Genomic DNA, 21,473 nt, shown 5'->3' on the forward strand with positions numbered 1-21,473 from the left:
TTGCGCCACGTGTTCACACCGACCTCTACTGTTTTAAGATCGTGAGTTCACCGGCATGTTTAAGAGGAGGGTGGTAAATATTATTTTTAATTGAAAATAAATTAAATAATATTTTTTTATTTTTTAAATTAGTGTATAAAAAACTAAAAAATATTAATTTAAATTTCTTATAAAAAATAATTTTAAAAATTACGGTAAGACCGTGAGCTCGCCGACTCTACAGTTTGCTCCTTTGACAACGTGTCAGTTTTTTTTTTTTTTTGTCCTCTCTCGTTGCTGTCTGCAAAATTAATAAATGTAGTTAAAGCACCTAGAAAATAAATAAAGCAAAATTAATTAATGTTATGGTGACTGGAAACTGTACAGACGAGGGGAGTGATGTAATTTTCCACTTTAGTCTTACGTCAAGAAAAGGGATCATCAACTGGCTATCCTTTTTATCAAAAAGTAAAAGTCACCCCCGCCCTTCTGTTTTTTCTTCCGGCATTTCTAAAAAAAAAAAAAAAAATTAATTCACTTTTCTGTAAAATTGTCTTTGTAAAGGAGAAACTTTGAATTTTATTTAACAAAAGAAATTTTAAAAAAATTACATTTATGCAAATTACACTTTACCTCTGTAGCTTGAAAAATTACACTTTATATCTTGTAATTTGATATATAAAAAACATTTAATCTTTATAATTTGAAAAATTATATATTTTTTTAGTTCATTTAGTCTGATATCTTAATAACACTTTGCTTTTATAATTTGAAAAATCACCTTTTGCAAACAATTTGATATTTAAATAACACTTTATATCTTTTAAAAAGATTAACAAAAATTATTTAAATATTTATAAGATTGTCATTATTTTTTAAAAAATAATTAAAGAGACCCTAAAATAAAATATAACTAGAATGTTGTAAGTGTACAATGGAATGAAAGTTTTGCATAGTGAAAAAAAAAAAACAGGAGAGATGATATCGTGAGGAGGGATAAAGTGAGTTTTGCTGTATTTTTTAAAATAGTTAGTCTCTGACCAATTTTTGCAAAGGAGATTGGCTGGTAATTAAAAAAAAATGACTTCTGTTTTTTTTTTTAAATAATAACACAAAATTATTGAAAATTTTTTAATTAAAAATACATTAAAATAATATATATTTTTATTTTTTACACGAACATGTCAAGACATAAATTTGATACTTAAAAAAAAACAATTTAAAAAACATTTAAAAAAACAGGTTGAATTGATTCTCAATCATGCTAACCACACATAATTTTTTGTTTTTATGATTTAAAAGTGCTTTTGAAAAAAATTAAAAATTATTTATTTATTTATTTTACTTTAAATTAATATTTTTTGGTGTTTTCAGATTATTTTGATGTACTAATATCAAAAATTATTTTTAAAAATATAAAAAAATATTATTTTAATATATTTTTAAATAAAAAATACTTTTAAAAAAAACCACAATCACATTAAAAAAAATATATATACAGCATCTCTCACAGCATGCACTGCCAAATTATTGATCCCTTCAACTACTCTGTAACTCTTTAGAAGTTAAAAAAGTACACAATCACAAGTTGTTTTTAAAGACATATTATACATTGGAATCTTTTCCACTTTCATTCAATATAGAAATTCCGGTTCAACATTTTATATCCTATAATTACCCTTCTTTCTGCTTCAAATTAATTATTTGTCCATCTTCTCCTCGGGAGTATACATGTATATACATTTGAACATGCATCTTCTCTCTTGTTTCATGCTATGGTACAGGTCAACAGTCAACTTCTTTTTTGAGATTATGATACCTGTGGTCCAGTTATTTTAAAGCAATGTTTGTCATTTTATTATATTTTGTTTGTTTTAATAGGTTGATATTAAAAATAAATTTTAAAAAATTTATTATTTTAATAATTTTTCAAGCAAAAAATACTTTAAAAAACAAATATTATTGTATCTCAAACAGCACCTCTAATTAATGAGCAATCAAATTGCAAATGTAGTACATCTTATATTTAATGAATAAAATATACTTAATGATTTCTAAACAAAACAAAAGAATTCTCTTAAATTGTTTCCAAAATCACACGAGCTGCGTATTTTTGCGCCTTGGACGATGTATCGATTTAGTCCGTAGACTTTGACTCTTCATATTTTCTCGAAATGTTGAAAATTTCAAGATTGAAGGGAAAATACTTTTTTGGGAACATGTTTTTCAAGTAGAAAAATGAATATTCACTGAATCTTCCTATGAAGGTTTAGCCTCATTATTGGTCTAAATTGTCTTATTGATTTTATTCTGTATCGAGATAATTACAAAAATTCCATTCTCGTTGACAATAAATTGGAGCAGACTATACTTATTCAATTAACTTGAGATAACACTTGAACAAGTGCTGATTCATGCATACTCTTCAATTGAAAGGTAAAATTCTACACTCCTCGACAGCAAAAACATCTCCTTTTTTATAATTATGACTATTTATACCTCATTATATCACTTTACTCTAGCAAAAACCGATGCAAAAAAAAAAGAAAAAAAAAAGCACCTGTGGGGATGCTTAGATATCGTGTTCCATGTGATGCTTTAAGCACCCGTGGGGATGCTTAATTAAAAGCATCACAATATGGAACACGATATCTTCTTTCAATTTTGTTTTTATTTTTTTTAAATAAAACTCTCATCCAGTCATTTCACACATAGGTTTTAGATCTGGCTCGGTTCAAGACCTGAATTTCGGGTTTTAACTGGATTACTGGGTCAATTTTTTTTTTAAAATCAAAACGAAGTCGTTTTAGTAAAAAAAAAATATATTTTATAATAGATTTTGAAATAATTAGATTTTGAAATAATTTTGATTTTATTCAAATATTTTATTATTTTTGAATCCCAAAGTTAAATCAAATTAGAAAATTAATTGTTAATGATATATAAAAAAGTTGAGATAAATTATTCTTTCTTGAATACTACCAACACAACCAAAATACTTAACAATTTTTTTTTTTTTACTTCTCATTTAGTGTAAAATTACTAATATAAATAAGATTTTCAGAATTCAAACAATCCCTACTTATTTAAATGTACTCTTAAATAAAGTTTAATAAACTCAATGAAATTATATTTAACATCTATCTACAAAGATCAAACATAAATTCTACTGTAAAAAAACAATAGAATAACGTGTCTATAAAAAATAATCAGCAAATGAAAGAAATAACTCTAGAAGTTTCATACGACTTTCTACGCATCCAATACACTATTTACAATACTTGAGAACCAAAACATTAGTTTCTCATGAGATGTTTATAGTCTTCATAATTAATCAATCTTCATGATTAATTCAATTTTATTAATTAATTTTGATGAATGTTTATATTCATAAATATATATACTTATGAATATTAATAATTCATAAATTACTTATAATAACATTAATTTTCATCACATAATTAATGTATTGACTAATAAATTAAGATAATTTATGGATTAAAAACAATTATTGACTTGATAACAGATATTTTTTATTAATCAAACTCAAGTTCACGAAGCTATTTTGAGTTTTAAACTTTTGTTATTCAAAGTTTATTTAAGAACAATTCTCATTCATCTTTTGAATTTTAAATCATATTAAAATTTCATTTTAAATTACATATGCTAATTAGTTTACAAAACTCAACATGTTCCTAACCACAAACACAAGTGAATCTCATATATAATTTAACTTTAAAAAACCTGTTACATGTGTTTATAATTTAATTCCAATAATAACAACAATAATTTTTTAATTTTTATTTTCTTATCATGAAATTAAACAACTCAATTTTATAATTTTATATATATAAAAAATGGATATATTGAAAACGAGATTCTTGATACACTTACAATCCAAGCATCGCTGGGATTTATTTATTTATTTTTACCTGATTGGCATATATGATTCAACTGACCATAAATCAGCACCCAAATTTATTTATTTTTCATTCCCGTATCAGACGCAGACGAAGTGAATTTAGTGTGGAGACATCTCAAATCCCTCCATTCAAGAATATAGATTTCTAAAAATATGTGTTTGATTTGTTAAAAAATATTAAGATTTCAGAAATTTTAAATTTCTAGAAATTAAACCTTTTAAAGCAGGAGGAATTACATCCACACTAGGGGAAGTAAAAATATATTATTTTCATGTAACTATGACCGTTATTTATGTTAAATGGACCAAATATACCTTGTTTTTTACTTAATGTTTTTTTGCCAATAATAATTAAGTATATATTTCAGATAGTACGACCCTATATTTTCTAACATCTTAATTTGATGTTCTATTTTACTCCTCCCTCATATGCGGTTTTATCAAGTTAAATATATATATATATTTTAATCATAGTCTAATATTTTTTTGTTATTGAAAACGTTTATTTATTTATTTGTTATTTCTTTCATCTACTGATTATTTTTTATAAACACGTTACTCTATTTTTTCTTTTTATTGTAGAGTTTATGTTTGATCTTTGTAGAGAGATGTTAAATATAATTTCTTTGAGTATGTTAAACTTTATTTAAGAGTATATTTAAATAAATAGGGATTGTTTGAATTCTGAAAATCTTATTGAAATTAGTTATTTTACACTAATGAAAAGTAATAAAATTTTAATGATAAATAATTAAGTATTTTAGATAGTACGTTTATATTTGTTTTATCAAGAGATAATTTTTAGCCGAATCGATTTCAAATATTGGCTTTTGCACATGTAATGCGTGTGCATGATTGTTCAAACAAAACACAAATATCAGAACTTTTTAATTTAAGAATTTTTATTTTTAACCAGATAAAAATAATTAATAAAATAATAATATTTTCAATAAATAATCATAGTTTACAGGTTATTTAGGTTGAGATAAAAATATAAGATTCAACGGACCAAATGCAACCTATATAATTATTCATTAAGGCAAGAATTTAGTACTCTTATAAAATAAGATAGTAAACAGGAATATCGAGCCTCCATAACAAAAGGAAATGATAAACAACAAGATAAGAAATTCAAAAAGATTACGAGTCATTGAGCCTCCATGGCTCTGTGTGTATCGTTGAATCTGTTCCTTTCTCTCTTTCTTCGTTTTCTTTTTAATATCTACCGTCATGGACCAAGAAAACTACAAAAAAAAAATTAAATATAAAGAAAAAAAAAAAAAAAAAGAAGGTTTAGACATGAACATGTGATTTACATACTATATCTGGAAAGATATTCTTCTTAATTGAACTTGACACAAGTTGGTAAACAATAATATCTCCATTATAAAAACAATAAAAATGACACCTGGTGTCTTTTTTTTATTACTTGATTCTCTTCGATTTAATTATTTATAAAATCTATGAAAAAAGACAAATAAAATGCAAAGACAAATATCTAGTTGGAGCTAAGAGGTGAGGCATGGACGGTCCAGAATCAGCCAACTGGCCCACCAAGGTTTACATCAGGAGAAATAGGCTGTCAGTGTGATGGCGACACCTTTAAGTTTTAAAATTAACGAATACAATTGTTGTTATTGGACATCCGTTTGACGGCTAGAATTGATTTAACTTGTAACGCACTGTTTTCGTTTTTCAATTTTTCTATCAAATCTTTTGTTACTTCCTACCATGACAGTCCACGTGGTTATTATATCAATTCTTTATTGGTCACTCATAATCATTCATTCATACGGAGAATAATGTGTGTCCGTTTATATCTGCGATTCAACTTCAACCTGTTTTTTTTTTTTTATATATATATAAATTAAAATTTTTTGTGATTCTACGATCTACATACAACACATATATGATATCTCTGTATATGTAAAAAAAAAACCAATTTAATTGGATTTAAAATATTAAAACTCGCAATCTTGATTACTAGATTATAATATTTCTATATAAAAAAATCAAAATAGATTATGAAGCTCTATTTTTAACCGACTCAATGCTGAATCCTGAAATTAAAAAAAAATCAATTAAAAAAATACAAAAAATGATTCGAGTCTCGAGTAAACTCGTTATGCATTATTTTTCTTTTAGTTTTAACCCGTCAAACCTATAATCCGTGTAATGAGAGTGATATAACTTAATAAAAAATAAATTTAATATTAAATAAAAAAATTTAATAAAAAAATAAAATAAAAATTACTATTCTAATAAATAATGATATGCTATGAGGGTCCAGTAAAAAAAACCTTATTCTTTAGGTTTTTCTTTTAATATACGCCGGCAATTTTATTAAATGAATAATATATGCTAATTGCTTACATATGCGTAAAATTCTTTTTAAATCTGTAATTAAAAAAAAAAGGCAAAACAAAACCAAAGCAATTTTTATTTATAATTTGTACTCAAAATTTAGTAGTGTATTTAGAAACATCAGTATTTTGTTGACTCCCATTCTAGATTTTCCCTACAGCTTATTGGCCCATCCTTGGGCCCTGTGGATCAACTTGAACCCAACAAAACAAACAAAAAATGGTTCTTTGCAACCACGGCACACCAGGGAGAAGGGACAAATATTCCGAGCCATGTTAATTAATAATAATAAAAAATTAGAAAAACTAGAGCACAGAATATATAGACAGGCTGGCACCCCTCACGACTCCAGATTTTCTCACTAAAGAATCTGGTGATCGATTGGTTCTCGTTTTGATCAAACAGGTGCGTACAGTGTCATCTTCTAAGATTCTGTGTTATTTCGGATCATTGGTGATCGACTCAAACTGTCCGTCGTGTTTTTTTTTTCTTTTTTTTTTGTCGTTGCTGTCCAGTCTTTATTATTTTCTTCTGGGATGCTACGTCCAAGAAAAATTCTGAAAAATATTTTGAAGGATGAGAGCAAAGTACTTGTCCGTGGTGGGTTACGTGGGTCGATAGGGATATGACTTGTCTGCAGATCCAAATTAAGAAAACAATTCATAAGGACTAATCTTTGTTTTTCAGTTTTCCTTGAATAGCTTTTCACACAAAAGTAGATTAATATAGGATTAAATTACTGCCATTCATGGTTTGAATCAATAATTAACCTTGAGATTATCTTCTAACCATAGGAAAAGTCAACATAGGATTAAATTATCTTGGTTGAGTATGACGAAAGAATTCATGTACGTTCGAAGAAAATCATTAAGAAACTACTCTCACCTATCCTCTACTCTATTTCCTCCAGTAATTTCCAGACATGATGCAATATCAGAAGGAAGAGGTAATGCATTTTGAACCTCAAAATTATTGGTTGAAAGACGCATCACATGATAACCTATCCCTTGCAAGGAGCAGTGTAGCGCACTCCGACTGCATGATGGGAGCATGGAAGGTCGAGACAAACAAGAAATTGCAGAGAGAAAAGGCCAATTATTAAGTATTATCGTGGGTGCTCATGGACGAAATAGTCAAAAAGAAAATAGCCATTATAGAGGATGGGAAATGGGAAATAACAGCGTATACTGTAGTGATACTGCAGTGATGATCAGTACGATATGGAACGTACGTGTACATGACACTTCCTTAGCTACCGAAATCCCATGCGAAAGAAAAATGATAACCAAATTGGACAGCCTTCATGTGGGTAGGGCTAGAATTTGCCACACAAAAACTTACCAAATGGGACCATAGACAAGAAGCTGTTAGCCAATTATTTGCTCTGAGTTAATGGGTTAGGTGCATCAGCAAGCCTCTCTCGCCTGCCTCTGCATACCTTGTCTCTCTCAAAGAATTAAAAGTTGAAACTAGTGAAGTACAACATCAGGTCAATTCCTTCTTGTCTGCGTTCCAGTTACTTGATGATCTATGGCAGGCATGGATTAAAACAATATTGCAGTAAATTTGAGATTATCTTTCTTTTAAGGGGATAGACGTAGAAGGGGATGCATGGGGTACCCAGATGCATGTGGGGCAACTGCATGCGTACACCTGATCTTCTCTTGCACTAATATGCTGCACATGCATCAGCACAAAACACAGTGACCGCACCTATTTCGTGAATGTGCAAACTTTCCTGGGACTTGTTTAATTTGCTCATGGCAATGGCTTACATGCAGCACAGAGGAAAATGAAGGATTGGTTATCACACTGGTTATTTCAGAATTGCAGGAAACGGGCAAGACAGAGACGATATCAGTTTAGCTAGTGAAAGAAATTGCAAGCTGGAGGAACCCAATCAATATCCGACAAGATATAGAATCATCAGCTAATCTATATCGTCACCTGTACAGAAACTAATGAAAGCTCAGTTCCTGCTGAGTTGATACACAGAATAGAAGGCTCAGCTACCACACTATTTCTTTAATTTTCCATGCTGGGGTCTTCGATCTAAAGCTTCTACCAATCCATGCGGCATGTGAATTTGCACCGTTAATTAAAGCGGCAGTGATCGAGGGATGGAGGCCTGTGACGCTTAAGTGCCTGAACAAGACACTTCGATTGATTTGTTAATATGACAATCAATAAATCAGTGTAGTGCTGCGTTGAAAAATATACTGACGTGATGATATTCAATAAATCAACTTGTCAAGCTACATTATACATCATTACTTGAAAAACACTATATGAATTTTATTAACTGCTATATATTATATGTTAATTAAGTTGTCCATAGTTTCTTTTTTTCATTGGTTTTAACTTTACCATGTTCTATCGGAATCATTAAAATTCTTGCCGAGTTAACTAGGTTTTGCTATGTTAATATATTATCTACTTCAACTAAATATTCAACTAGAATTAAACTTTATATTTTGATTTTTTACTAACTAAGCCAGGTTATTTCGTATCATCGTCAATTGCGCACAGCATACATATTAACTTATCTTGTTAATGAACTTAAAATTATAGCTGTTCAAAAGTTTTTTTTAAAAAACTTAGGGTTGTCAAAACAAGACATGTTACTGTATATGTGGAAGTATATATTATGAGGAAAATTTACGAGAACATGTCTAGATCATTGTGAGATGTTTGGGGATAGTAACATACGTTTCTATTCAAAATAACTTTCGTTTAAAAATATATAAAAAATAATATATATATTTTTTAAAAAAATTATTTTTAACATTAGCACATAAAAACAATAAAAAAATTTTAAATTTTAAAAAAACACGGTTAGACTGCGCTCGCAAACACCCCTGAGTCGAGCTCACGCTTACCATCTAGAATAAAGTGTGTTTAGAGAATGTTTGATATTGTGGTAGTAGTTACTTTTTAAAGTTTTTTGAACTTGGAAATGCATCAAATTTATTTTTGATATCAGTATATTATAATAATTAAAAAACTAAAAAAAATTAATTTAAAACAAATAAGAAAATAAAATAACATTTAATTTTTTTTAAAATACAAAAATAAAAGCTTGATAGGTTGTTGCCTTATTGTTGGACCACTTCTTCTGGAAACAGGTTGATTAAGCACCGGTTATCTCTCCCGGTATTGTATGCAGTATGCAGTATGCACACACACATCATCAAATTAACTGTATATATTGTATTATCTCACAGTAAAGTCACCGGTCCCATCACATACCTCGATCATGTACGGAATTTGCCTGTAAGGCTATAATAGCAGCGGTGATCTCATGCCGGCCCCTGAATCCTTCCCACGGCGCGCACTTCGTGGTGGTCAGTGGTCAAACAGAAAGGCGGCCTGGCCACGGCAACAGATTGCCTATTCCTGTAAATGCATGGCAATCGTAAAGGCCCGTTTTGGTGGTGGGAAATTTGTGGGCCAAAAAACCTTTCCTTTTAAATCTTCTTGCGTGTATAACCTATGGTACTTTGTTGGTGAAAATTATGTTTATGTTTATTTTAACTCCAAGTGATTAAGATATAAGCATAAGCATAAAATTACTAATTAAATTACAGAATAATAACTTGGTTAACTTTATGAACTTTGTGTTAAAATTATAACAAATAAATATTAAAATATATAGTATATTTACTTGTTAAAGAACTTAATTGACACATATAAAAGGGACGTGGAACACATTGTTTATATTATTTGTCACCGAGACTTGATTACTTGTCATCATTTGATGCTGATAATTTATATACAAGTAATTTTCTAGAAAAATTATATGCTGATAAAGTCTATGAACTTTGAAAAACTGACTCAAAATCCCTGTATGGAAACAAAAACCTAGCCAGAGCTCTATAATGGATACTAGAAAGAGCAAGAAAAACACAGGAGAAGGTATTATGATCTTTCTATTAGCATTAAAGTTTTTTGATGTTTAATAAATTTATTAAAACCAATTTTTCATTTGGTCATAATTGATTATATATAGACATACTAATGTTTTAGATTAAAATACTTAATTTATGCTATAAAATAATTTCTAAACAAGCTCATAACTTCAAGGATAAACAAACCACATGACTTCAAATGTATAAATTCACTAACCATATTGTTAAACTAATTTTTCAAAACTTTTACATGTAAATTATCTTCTTACAATGACTGCAACTGATCACTCCACTTCTCCATTCGAGTTGAGAGTTCTGGATTGTGTTGTAGTAACGTCATGTCTAATAGCGTTGTCTGGAAGATCGTCTTCCATAGAAGGGATAGCGAATCCAAAGTGATAAGAAGGGAAGGAATTTTTTAAGATAAAAAGTGGAGCGGATTGTAGTCTATTGGGAGACGTCGGTAAAATAAAAAAGTGAGATGAACTGCAAAATCTTATTATAAATTATATTTTAGAATTTTATTTAATAATTTAAATTATTAGATTGAGATAGTTTTTTAATATGATATTTTAATTTTATTAATTAAACGATTATGAATTTGAATCTCAACACTCCTATATTATTTGATAAAAATTAAACACAAGTTAGTATAAATCTATACAAGTTTCAAGTTTAAAGTACGTTACCACTTGAAAGAATGTATTAGATAATCATATAATTATATTTTAAAACTTTACTTAACATATTAAATTTTTAAGTTGAATTAATTTTTTAATATTTGATCTTGAGATAATATGTTAGAGTTAATATAAAATATATCTCGAAATATTATGTAATAATTTAAATTAATTGACTGAGATGATTTTTCTTCTAACAATATTTAATTACTCGGATAGATATCATTGTGAGCACTCTCACTTGATGCGAGAAAGGTTCCAAATTTGAAAAAACCTAGTAATCTGGCCTCATTAGCGAAAAGGATGTTTTGTTAGGCCTAATTTGGCCACGGCATGCAATCATATATACACTAAATCATTGAAATATGTCTAAAAGTCTTCAACTGAGAAATATATAGATCATGAACGTTTTCATTCTAAATGCCTGAATGTCTTAACATTTTTAATTATTTGAACTTAATTTCAAAGGGTTGGAAATGTTAGGAAATTAAATGGAAAGAATTAGGCAAACAAAACAAATGCAACCAAGATTTAAAAAAACTATATTTAATAAATTTAATCATTGACGCTAGCTAGCTAGCCTATTAAAATGATTAAATTAATATTAATCATATTAATGCTAATCATTTGAATTTTATACAACACCATCAAAATTCTAAACTATTAAGTTAATAAAATTTATTAACTATTAAAAATCACCATCATTTATTATAATTTTAAATCACAATTCTAGCAAGAAATTCTCTTCCTTTCTATTAGAAATTTAAACAACAAATACATTCACAAAGGTAAGAGGCCACATGGGGTTTAGAAGGTTACCTTTTCCCTTCATTTCTACAAAACTCTCAAGCCAAATTATATAATATATACAGCTTAAGTTTGAGAACTTGATCTTAACAAGATTGAAACCACGCGCGGTAAATGATTGCTTGGGCACAAAATTAAATATTCATAGTACTGTGCTCTGTGTATATGAGTATATATTAATGAGAAATGATATCTAGATATAGTGGAGAGCCCTCGGCAGAATTAGGTTGAGATCTTGGATATTTTTTTATATGCAACAGCCATTTAGAGATATGATTCATGTCCCCTGCACTAGCAAGATTTCGGAGTAGAAAATTCGAAAGCAAGCAGCTAGCTTGACAGGAAGCTATGAGACCTAAATGTTTGATCTCACACTTCATATATTATCAGTTTGGTTAAAGTCATTATCAATATTTCTGTACACAGGAAATGACCTTAACAGAAGTCCAGAAAAGATTCTAAAATGAACAAACTTGTATAGTAAATGTAATCTCGCATATTCTTGTTCTCTTTTTCAATATGTTCTTCAGGCAGAACTACATACACTTATTAATGAAGTTCTATAATCATCAATAAAATCCGACTATTATAAAAAAAAAAAAAAAAAAAACCAGCTTGACAGGAATTTTCATGTTTAATGAGCTCGAACTTGTCTACTATTCAAACAATAGAAAAGAAGAGACCGATGAGTTCGTCGAGACTCGATTGTTGTCGTTTAAGCCAACAGAGAAGGAAAACGTCGAGAGTGGCCTCTGTGTTTCACATGGGGCACGAAGATTGGACAAGGACATGCAGACACCGATATCACGCCAATCTCCTTATCTCCTCATCTACTCTTCTCTCTTCCTCTCCCGCCCAATAAAAAGCCTTTGATAGTTCCATCGTTCTCTCTCAGCAATTCTTGGTTCCGTTTCCACTCCAAATGACAAAAACACCTTCCCTTTCATCGACGACATGGTTTTTTTTTTCAAGCTTGTGCTTATCAAGAAGTGTAAGAATCATTAATTAGGTACTTTGAGATTTACAAATTCATTTCCGAGCTGGTAGTCTGGATTCATGCATGGTACATGTATTTGATAAATCAATATTGTTAATCTAACAATTTTCTTATAACAAATTCCATATAACCGCTGATAAAATGTGGATTTTATAAATTCTAAACAGTTGATTTCTTATATATATATATAAACAACTATCAGGATTTTGTTTGTAAATTAAGCATCATTACATATGTCTTTCGAGATTCTGCTCTCTTGAAGAAATGGCGAGGCTGTTATAGTGATGTAGCAATTAATAAAAATATCTTAGCGAGGTGGAATTTTCAACACGCCAGTGATCGTTGTCACCGACGGTGTCGTTGTAAGGGGGGCCACGGTTGATTCTTCGTTGGCCATGGTTTGATATTCCACATACACCACTAGCGCTGTTCAAGAGCCATGCCCATTCAAGTCCTTACAAAATATAAATTACAAATTCTCTCTTGCGAGGGCCAACGAGTTTCTGTGCCAAGGTTTCCCTGTCTATTGATATTCTTGACATTGATTGATACCCACTCCCTTAGTTGCTCTGTATATATACATGATACTACTATTATATATATGAACAAAAAAGATAAAAGTTTTTGTCGCTTGAATTCATCCATTTTTGTTTTACCCGGGGAACTTTGTTTTTTGTTTCTTTCACTCCAAGTCATTGCCTGTATCATAACGTTAATTATATATATTTAATGAACGGTTGCTATATTTTTAGAGACTAAATTAAATAGTTAATTATCCTGCTAATTAAAGCTACGACACATCAAATGTAAGCCCGCATGCTGTGCGGATCCATTTACAAAAATCTGTTTCAGTTTATGCTGAACTCCTATTAATTTGAATTGAAACTAAGAATTGACTGATCTGGCCTCATTAGACACCATCTACGAGGTTAGCTTATTTGCTCTCAAGGACATATCAAAAGGGTAATATTTTTTAGTTTTTTCTTTAGTTATTTTTACAAATTAAGGTGAAAAAATGTTTGTTAAATTATGCACATTACAAAAAATAAAATATAATAGATTATTAATTATCTTATATTTTTTAATGATTTTTTTTAAAAAAAAATACTCACGTATTGTTTTTAGAACCAAATAATTTTTAGGCTATACACCTTACATTTCTTGTTCAAGTCTCTATATGGTCTAGCTAGAAGCTAGCTCACAAGAGATCGAAAATTATGTAATTTAAATGTTTTTTTTAATATTTTATGAGCACAGATATTTCTTAACCATATAGGTAAATAATTAACTGCAGTGGATAATCACGAAATCCCCTTTTAAAAAATCTTTTATATATAAAAAAAAACTCATCACAATATTCGCAGGGTTTCGATTTTTTTTAGTATGAAAACTTTTATTTTAGGATTTTTAGATTTAAAAAAATATATTAACGGGGTTCTGTGATAAAAACAATCAAGAATATCCATCATAAGCAAGGATGATAATTATAACGGAGGGAATTTAATTTTCTTCCACGAAAACGGGTAAAAACTCATGATCTATTCGGTTATGGAAGAGGAGGGGTTTTCCGACCCGATGGAATTCCATACCATCTAGTGTTCGGTGTCGTGAGGACGTCGAGCACAAAAGGGTTTTTGATTTCTGTAATTAAGGCGTGTATAGAGCAGGAAAAGTATCTTATATATTGAGGTGGGCGTTTCGACATGAATTGATCGTTTCCACCGTGTCGTTGTAAGGTGGCCACACGCCACAGATGGTGGTTCCTTGGCCATGGTTTGATATCCCACACACCACTAGTACTGTTCAAGAGCCATGGCCATTCAAGTCCATACAAAATATAAATTACAAATTCTCACTTGCGAGCATAGCCGCTTAATAAGAATGGTGACTTTTTATAAAATTATAAATGAGATTTTTAAAAATATTTAAAAAATATTTTATTTTTTATATATGTTTGATAAGGAGGGCTGTTCTTAGACAATTTTTATTTTGCACGTGAGAATAATTTTTATTTCATAAAATATAAATGATAATTATTATTCAAGTGGTTACGTTGTTAATTTAAGTATGCTCTGCTTGTGAGAGCCAACGAATTTTTGTGACAAAGGTTTCCTTTCTATTGATATTCTTCACATCGATTGATACCCACAACCTTAGTTGCTCTGTATATAAACAGGATACTGCTATTATATATGAACAAAAAAGATAAAGTTTTGTCGCTTGGGTTTCATGCAATGGAATTCGATCCATTTTGTTTTACCCGGGGAACTTGTTTTTTGTTTCTTTCATTGATGTTAATTTATATATATATATATATATATATATGAACGGTTGCTTTATTTTTAGAAATTAAATAAAATAATTAATCTTGCTAAAGCTATGTGACAACAAATGTAACATGTAAATTATCTACTAATATGTACATATGTAGAATAGATGTATTGTAAATTATTTTTGTTTCTATCAAATAAAAGATCATAGTATATGTAATAACTCAATTTTGGATTCTCCAAAATTTTCTCACATGTTATTTTATTTCTATTTTTATTTAGAAGAATCCAAAAAATTAAGAAAAAATTTAAAATTCAAAAATATATTTTTCTCGGGTCAGCCGCCTTTTATCCATTAAAACCGAGTTCACCGAGTTAATAAGGATCAAACCGTGTCGACCGGGATAAAAAATGAGTTTCAGGCAATTTCAAGTCAAAAATATCATTTTCGGTTAAAACAAATCACACCGGGTCAATTTGGGTCAAACCATGTTGACCGATGTAAAAATGAGTTTCAAGTTGTTTAGGGTCAAAATCGTCATTTTCGATCAAAATCGGGTCTACTAGGTCAATATAAGTCAAACCATGTTGACCGAGATAAAAAAAAAGAGTTTCAGGCTATTTCAGGTCAAAACCATTATTTTCATTCAAAACCGGGTCCATCGAGTTATACTAGTTGAAAAATATTGGTGTTTGAAATGAATTTTTTGTAATCAAAATTGATTTGTAGCGATTGAAACAAGTTTTTTTTTAGTTTAAATTTTACTTGTATATATCTTTATTATTATATATAATAAAACAAAAATTAATAACACCAAAGTTTTTTTTTTTTAATGGAGTAGTTGATGCAGGTGAAGATTTTCATCAAGATGATCTATGTCTCTTGCAGTGTCTCATGGATATAAATGTTGCGTCTCTTTACTACCGGCTATTATAGGAAAATAAAGGATGAGGAATGTAATATGGACAGTTAAGAAGTGCATTTTTTTTTCCTTCACCTTAGTAGGATATTGACTTAAAAAAACAATTTAAAAAAAATGTCACCCGATAGATGTAATAGTAATTAGTTTTGAACCCTTGATTGGATCTGATATAATAAAGCTTAGCACACTAGATTAAAACTCAAATCCATCACATCCCTTAAGAAATTTGTCATTTGATCTTGTCTTGCTACGTCGATGTACCAAGAATCCAGTGCATTTTATCACATTGAAGCAAATATACGTCAATCAAGACTATCAGATCAATTTTCATATACTGGAACTACGCGTTACTCATTGGTATTTGAGATGGAAGCGGTAATGCCTTTGAAAGTAGAAATCTCTTCTCTAAAAGTAGAAATCTCATCTCCAAAAGTGCTAGTAGAATCTGAACTAAAAGAAGCTAAATGGACTAAAATGAAATATGAGCAACTAAACATGATAAGTGATAAGAGATTAGCTGCAATTTGCCATCACTAGTTATACTAAATAAGGATGACCAAAGCATATGACCGGAATATCTGACCGGGATTTCAAAAAAGAGGAATCTTGTACTAGGAAAAATCTTACCATTACTAAGTAAAGACTAAAGCTAGTGGGCACCAAGCTATGAGGGCCCGTATATAGTGAAGACGACTTTCTCTGAAGGGGCTTTATTATTGATCATGATAGATAAAGATGATTTACATAATGAAGAAGACTTTCTCTAAAGGGGCTCTATTATGTATGATGTGTTCATCCAATTTTTTTCTTTCAACGAGTAGTTGGTGCATGTGAAAATTTTGTTTGAGATGTTATGTGTCATATCTCCTAGATATAAATATTATGTCTTTTAACCACTAGTTATAAAAGACAGTGCAAAGTTGGCATAAAAAAAGAAGGATGAATGTAATACGACTGTTAAGAAATGAAAGATACTATTCATGTTTATTTAGTTTTTCTTCACCTTAGTAAGATATTGACTTAAAAAAATAATTAAATAAATACCAAAAATATGCCAACTAGTTGATGTTGTAAAAATTAAATCTAAACCCCTAACTGAATTTAATCTAACAAGGCTTACCACACTGAATTAAAACATAAATCCATCATAGTCTTTAAGAAATATGTCCCTTGATCCTGTTTTTCCACGTCACTCGGTATTCTAAGCATCTAATGCATCTTATTACATTGAAGCAAATATCTATCAATCAAAACCGTTAGATCAATTTTCACATCAAGCCAAACACAACATAGGGATCAATTTAGAAGTAATCTAATGGTCTACCAGCTCCAGGTGCACCCGATTACCATGCTTGCGTTCGCACCGAAGCACTTCTTAAAATATCCCGCTCTTCATCTCGACGATTCTCTCTCTTATTAGATCTCCCAACTTCCACAACATCTCACGACGAAACCACCACATAAAGACTTCTATACTCACATCGAGCTAACCCTAGGTAGTCTTCATTGTCGTCGACACCATATCGCGCTGGAAAAAGGTTGTGATTACCTTCGACCAGCCGAAGCTTTAGACCATCGATTCTATCTCCTCGTCCATCCACGAACAACAAGACCATCACCATTGGAATCCTCTCATTGAGATCTATCAGATTCTGCCTTTTTTGTCCTGTAATATCGCCAAAAAAACCACCCCTTCCAACAATGGTCGCATTTGAGCTAAACATGCAACAAGGGTATTTTCATAATTTCCATATAAGTTCAAGGGTATTTCGGTCTTTTTCCTAGCCAGTTACACTCTGGTAATTTGGGAGGCCTCTAAAGGTATTTTATTTTATTTTATTGTATTTTGTAAAATACCCAAAATAAATATAAAAAATAATAACGACATGGGTCCAACACCTAGTCTATCTCGTTGTCGTGCGCAAGTCTAAAGCCCATTTCTCAAATATGGGTTATGCCTATATTTTTAGTTATTCCAACATAATCTTCATTTTCGGGTATAAACGTTATTTGTCAACACGTCAATTTTTTTTTAAAAAAAAAACTAATGTCAAAATTTTAAAAATACATATGGATTATGCCCCCCCCCTTTCAACGTGGACATAACTCTTTTTTTAGAGTTAAAATGTCAATATTTTAACGAGTCTTCTATTTTTAAGGACCAATATCATTTTTTGACGTGTCTTATATTTTTAGAGATCGACGTTAACCCTAAAAAATAAAATTGTAAATAAGCTCGGAATATTATAGCATTTGAATCAAATTAAAAAAAAAACACAAGTAAGAGTAACCTTTCACTTGAAAAGATGTTTTAAGGGTGATGTCAACCTTCCCTTAATCATAACTAATTCAGTACTTGAATCTTTAAGACCAGTATCTAATTTAGGATTTCTAGTTCTCTTAAATTACTAAATAAAGACTCCAATAAAATCTTTATTTTCCCCAAATTTATTTTTTAAATACTGAAAAAAATGTTGGTGTCCCACGATGTCGTGTATCGACAATATAAGTTTTCATTTAAAATATACATTACATGTTATTTTTTTAATATAAAATAAGTAAATTGTCTCTAATATCATATTAATCCATTTTAAAAAAAACTAAGTTGTTTAAAATTTTTATCCTGATGTAGAAGTTGAATTATGCTTCATTCATACTCTTATTATTTTTTAAATTGAGTTATTCTTTAATAAAAAAAATATTATAATACAAAGCATTGATATAGATACAATTAGATCAAATTATGATCAGTCATTAACCAGCAAATAGGCCCGCATGCTGTGCGGATCTATTTACAAAAACCTATTATAATTTGTGCTTAACTCCTATTAATTTGAATTGAAATTAAGAATTGACTTTCATCTAAGAGATTTTTCTTTAACATTAGACACGATCTATGAGATTAGCTCATTTACTTTGAAGGACGTATCACTAAGTTTTTACTATTTTTCCTTAGTTATTTTTTCAAAGGTGTAGAAATATTTGTTAAATTATGCATGATTACATCAAAAAATTTAATTTATGCATTCTATAAGATTAGATTATAAATTATGTCGATACACGACGTCGGGCGACGGCTCCCGTTTTTTTGTTTATTTAACAAAAAGGGTTTTTTTCTCGATTGGGAGAAACAAAGATTTTATTGGAGTCGCCATCTAGTAATTTGGGGGAACTAGAAATCCCAAATTAGACACTGGTCCCAGAGATTCGGGTACGGGGTTAGTTATGATTAAGGGAAGGTAGACACCACCCTTAAAACATCCTTTCAATAGAAAGGTTACCCTTACTTGTGTGTTTTTTGTTTGATTCAAATGCGATTATATTTTGGGCTTATTTGTAATTCTTTTTTTAAATGATTAACGTCGGTCCCTAAAAATAGGAGACACGTTAAAAATGACATCAGTCCCTAAAAATTAGGAGACTCGTCTAAAATATTGACGTTTGTCCCTAAAAAGGAGAGTTACGTCTGGGTTACCAAAAGAAATAATGGATATAATCCATTATATTTTGGGTTTATTGGTAATTTGTTTTTTTTTCAAATGGTTAACGTCGGTCACTAAAAATAGGAGACGCGTTAAAAATATTATCAGTCCCTAAAAATTAGGAGACTCGTCTAAAATATGACGTTTTAACCCTAAAAGGAGAATTACGTCTGGATTACCAAAAGAAATAATGGACATAATCCATATTTGGTATTTACATTTTTGACATCGGTCCTTTTTAAAAAAAAAGACGTGTCGACTTTGGTTTTTGTATTTTTTTACAACATGCAAGAAAATTTACAAACATTTATATATGAAAAAAATATCAAAAATATCAGTAGAAACCCAAAACATTACTTGAGTGTCACTGTATAGGTAAAATACTGAAATACCCTCGAATTTCTCTGAAAATTGCGAAAATGCCACTGGCGGCGCGTGTGGCACACGCGCGGCTACTGTTGGCGGCGGGGAGATTTTCCGGCGAGATTTCTGGCCAACCGATGGTCGATCCTGGTAGATCTGATGTTGAGGATTCTTATGGTGGTGGTCTTGACGGTCGTTGATGGCTGATGAGCGAGAATCGACGACTTGAAGCTTCGGTGGCAGCCGACGATCGCGACCCTTTTCCGGCCAAATAGGGCGGAGACAACGCTGAAACCAGTCGGGGTTTCGCTTTATATGAGGATAGCGACCTTTCTGTGGTGTTTTGGAAGCTTGAGATGGCCGGAGATGGGAGATCGGAGGAGAGAGAGGGAGTCGCCGGCGAGAGGAGAGAGATGCTCTGGGTTACGCTACGGTGAGAACGCTAGAACGGTACACCGGTGCAGCTGAGGCCTGTGATCCGTTGGATCTCTGATGGAAAGATCGTGCGGCTGTGATTGGCCCGATCTGCAGGTTGATCGGACGGTCCGGATGAACGGAGGTTGATCGGGTGTGACGCGGTGCATCGAAAGCTCGGTACACCGGATGACGTGGCGCAACGGGATCAAATCTTGGAATATTTCAAGGGCTGAGATGTGTCGGTATATATTTTGTATTTTTCAAATTGTTTTTTTTTAAAACAATATCCTACTCTCGTGAAGAAAAACTAAAAAAAATATAACAGTATCAAATCAGTTCTTTCTCTTCTTTTCTTTTTTTTTTCTTCTTCCCCCTTCACTGGCGCACTGTCACTGGCTATTTATAGCAAATGACAGGGACGTCCAAATCACCACCGATTTGCTTTGAAGAAAAAATGGATCACTTGCTTTCGGTGCACCTGCTCCTTTGACAAAATTTTTTATTTTATTTTATTTTTATTTTTTTATTATGTATAATAATATATATTTATATAGGTAAAATTAAAAACTCAATTCAGTATTAGAAAAAGCCCGTCTCAACCGCTAAAAATCAATTTTAATGACCGAAAATAACAGTTTTGACCAAAAATGACCTGAAACTCATTTTTACCCTGGTCGACATGGTTTGACCCGTATTGACCTGGTGAACTCGGTTTTGACCAGAAATAACGGTTTTGACTCGAAAACGGCCTGAAACTCATTTTTTACCCTGGTCGACATGGTTTGACCCGTATTGACTCGGTGGACTCGGTTTTGACCGAAAATGACGGTTTTGACCCGAAACGGCTTGAAACTCATTTTTTACCATGGTCGACATGTTTTGACCCGTATTGACTCGGTGGACTCGGTTTTGACCCGAAAACTCATTTTTTACTTGGCCGACATGGTTTGACCTGTATTGACCCGGTGGAATCGGTTCTTATGGAAAGATGCGGTTGACTCGAGAAAAATATATTTTTGAATTTTCCTTTTTCTTAATTTTTTTGGATTTTTATAAATAATAATAGAAATAAAATAACATTTGAGAAAATCTTGGTGGATCCAAAATTGGGTTACAACAAATTATATGATATTTTTTAATGAGCATTTTTTAAAAAAACTCACTCGTATCTTTTTTTGAAGCCAACATCAATAGTATGACAATAATGTAGAAAATAAAAAAGAAAATGAAGTATCTAAATTCCAAGTAAGCTAAACATGAAAGGACGCAACTACGGGGGAAGAGAGAGAGAGAGAAAAAGGTCGCACGTGCTCTTGGACCTTGACACATGGTCCATTCATAAATAGGTATGTTTAACAGGC

Source organism: Populus trichocarpa, chromosome 9 (genome assembly GCF_000002775.5).
Source record: "Populus trichocarpa isolate Nisqually-1 chromosome 9, P.trichocarpa_v4.1, whole genome shotgun sequence".
Taxonomy (NCBI): Eukaryota; Viridiplantae; Streptophyta; class Magnoliopsida; order Malpighiales; family Salicaceae; genus Populus; species Populus trichocarpa.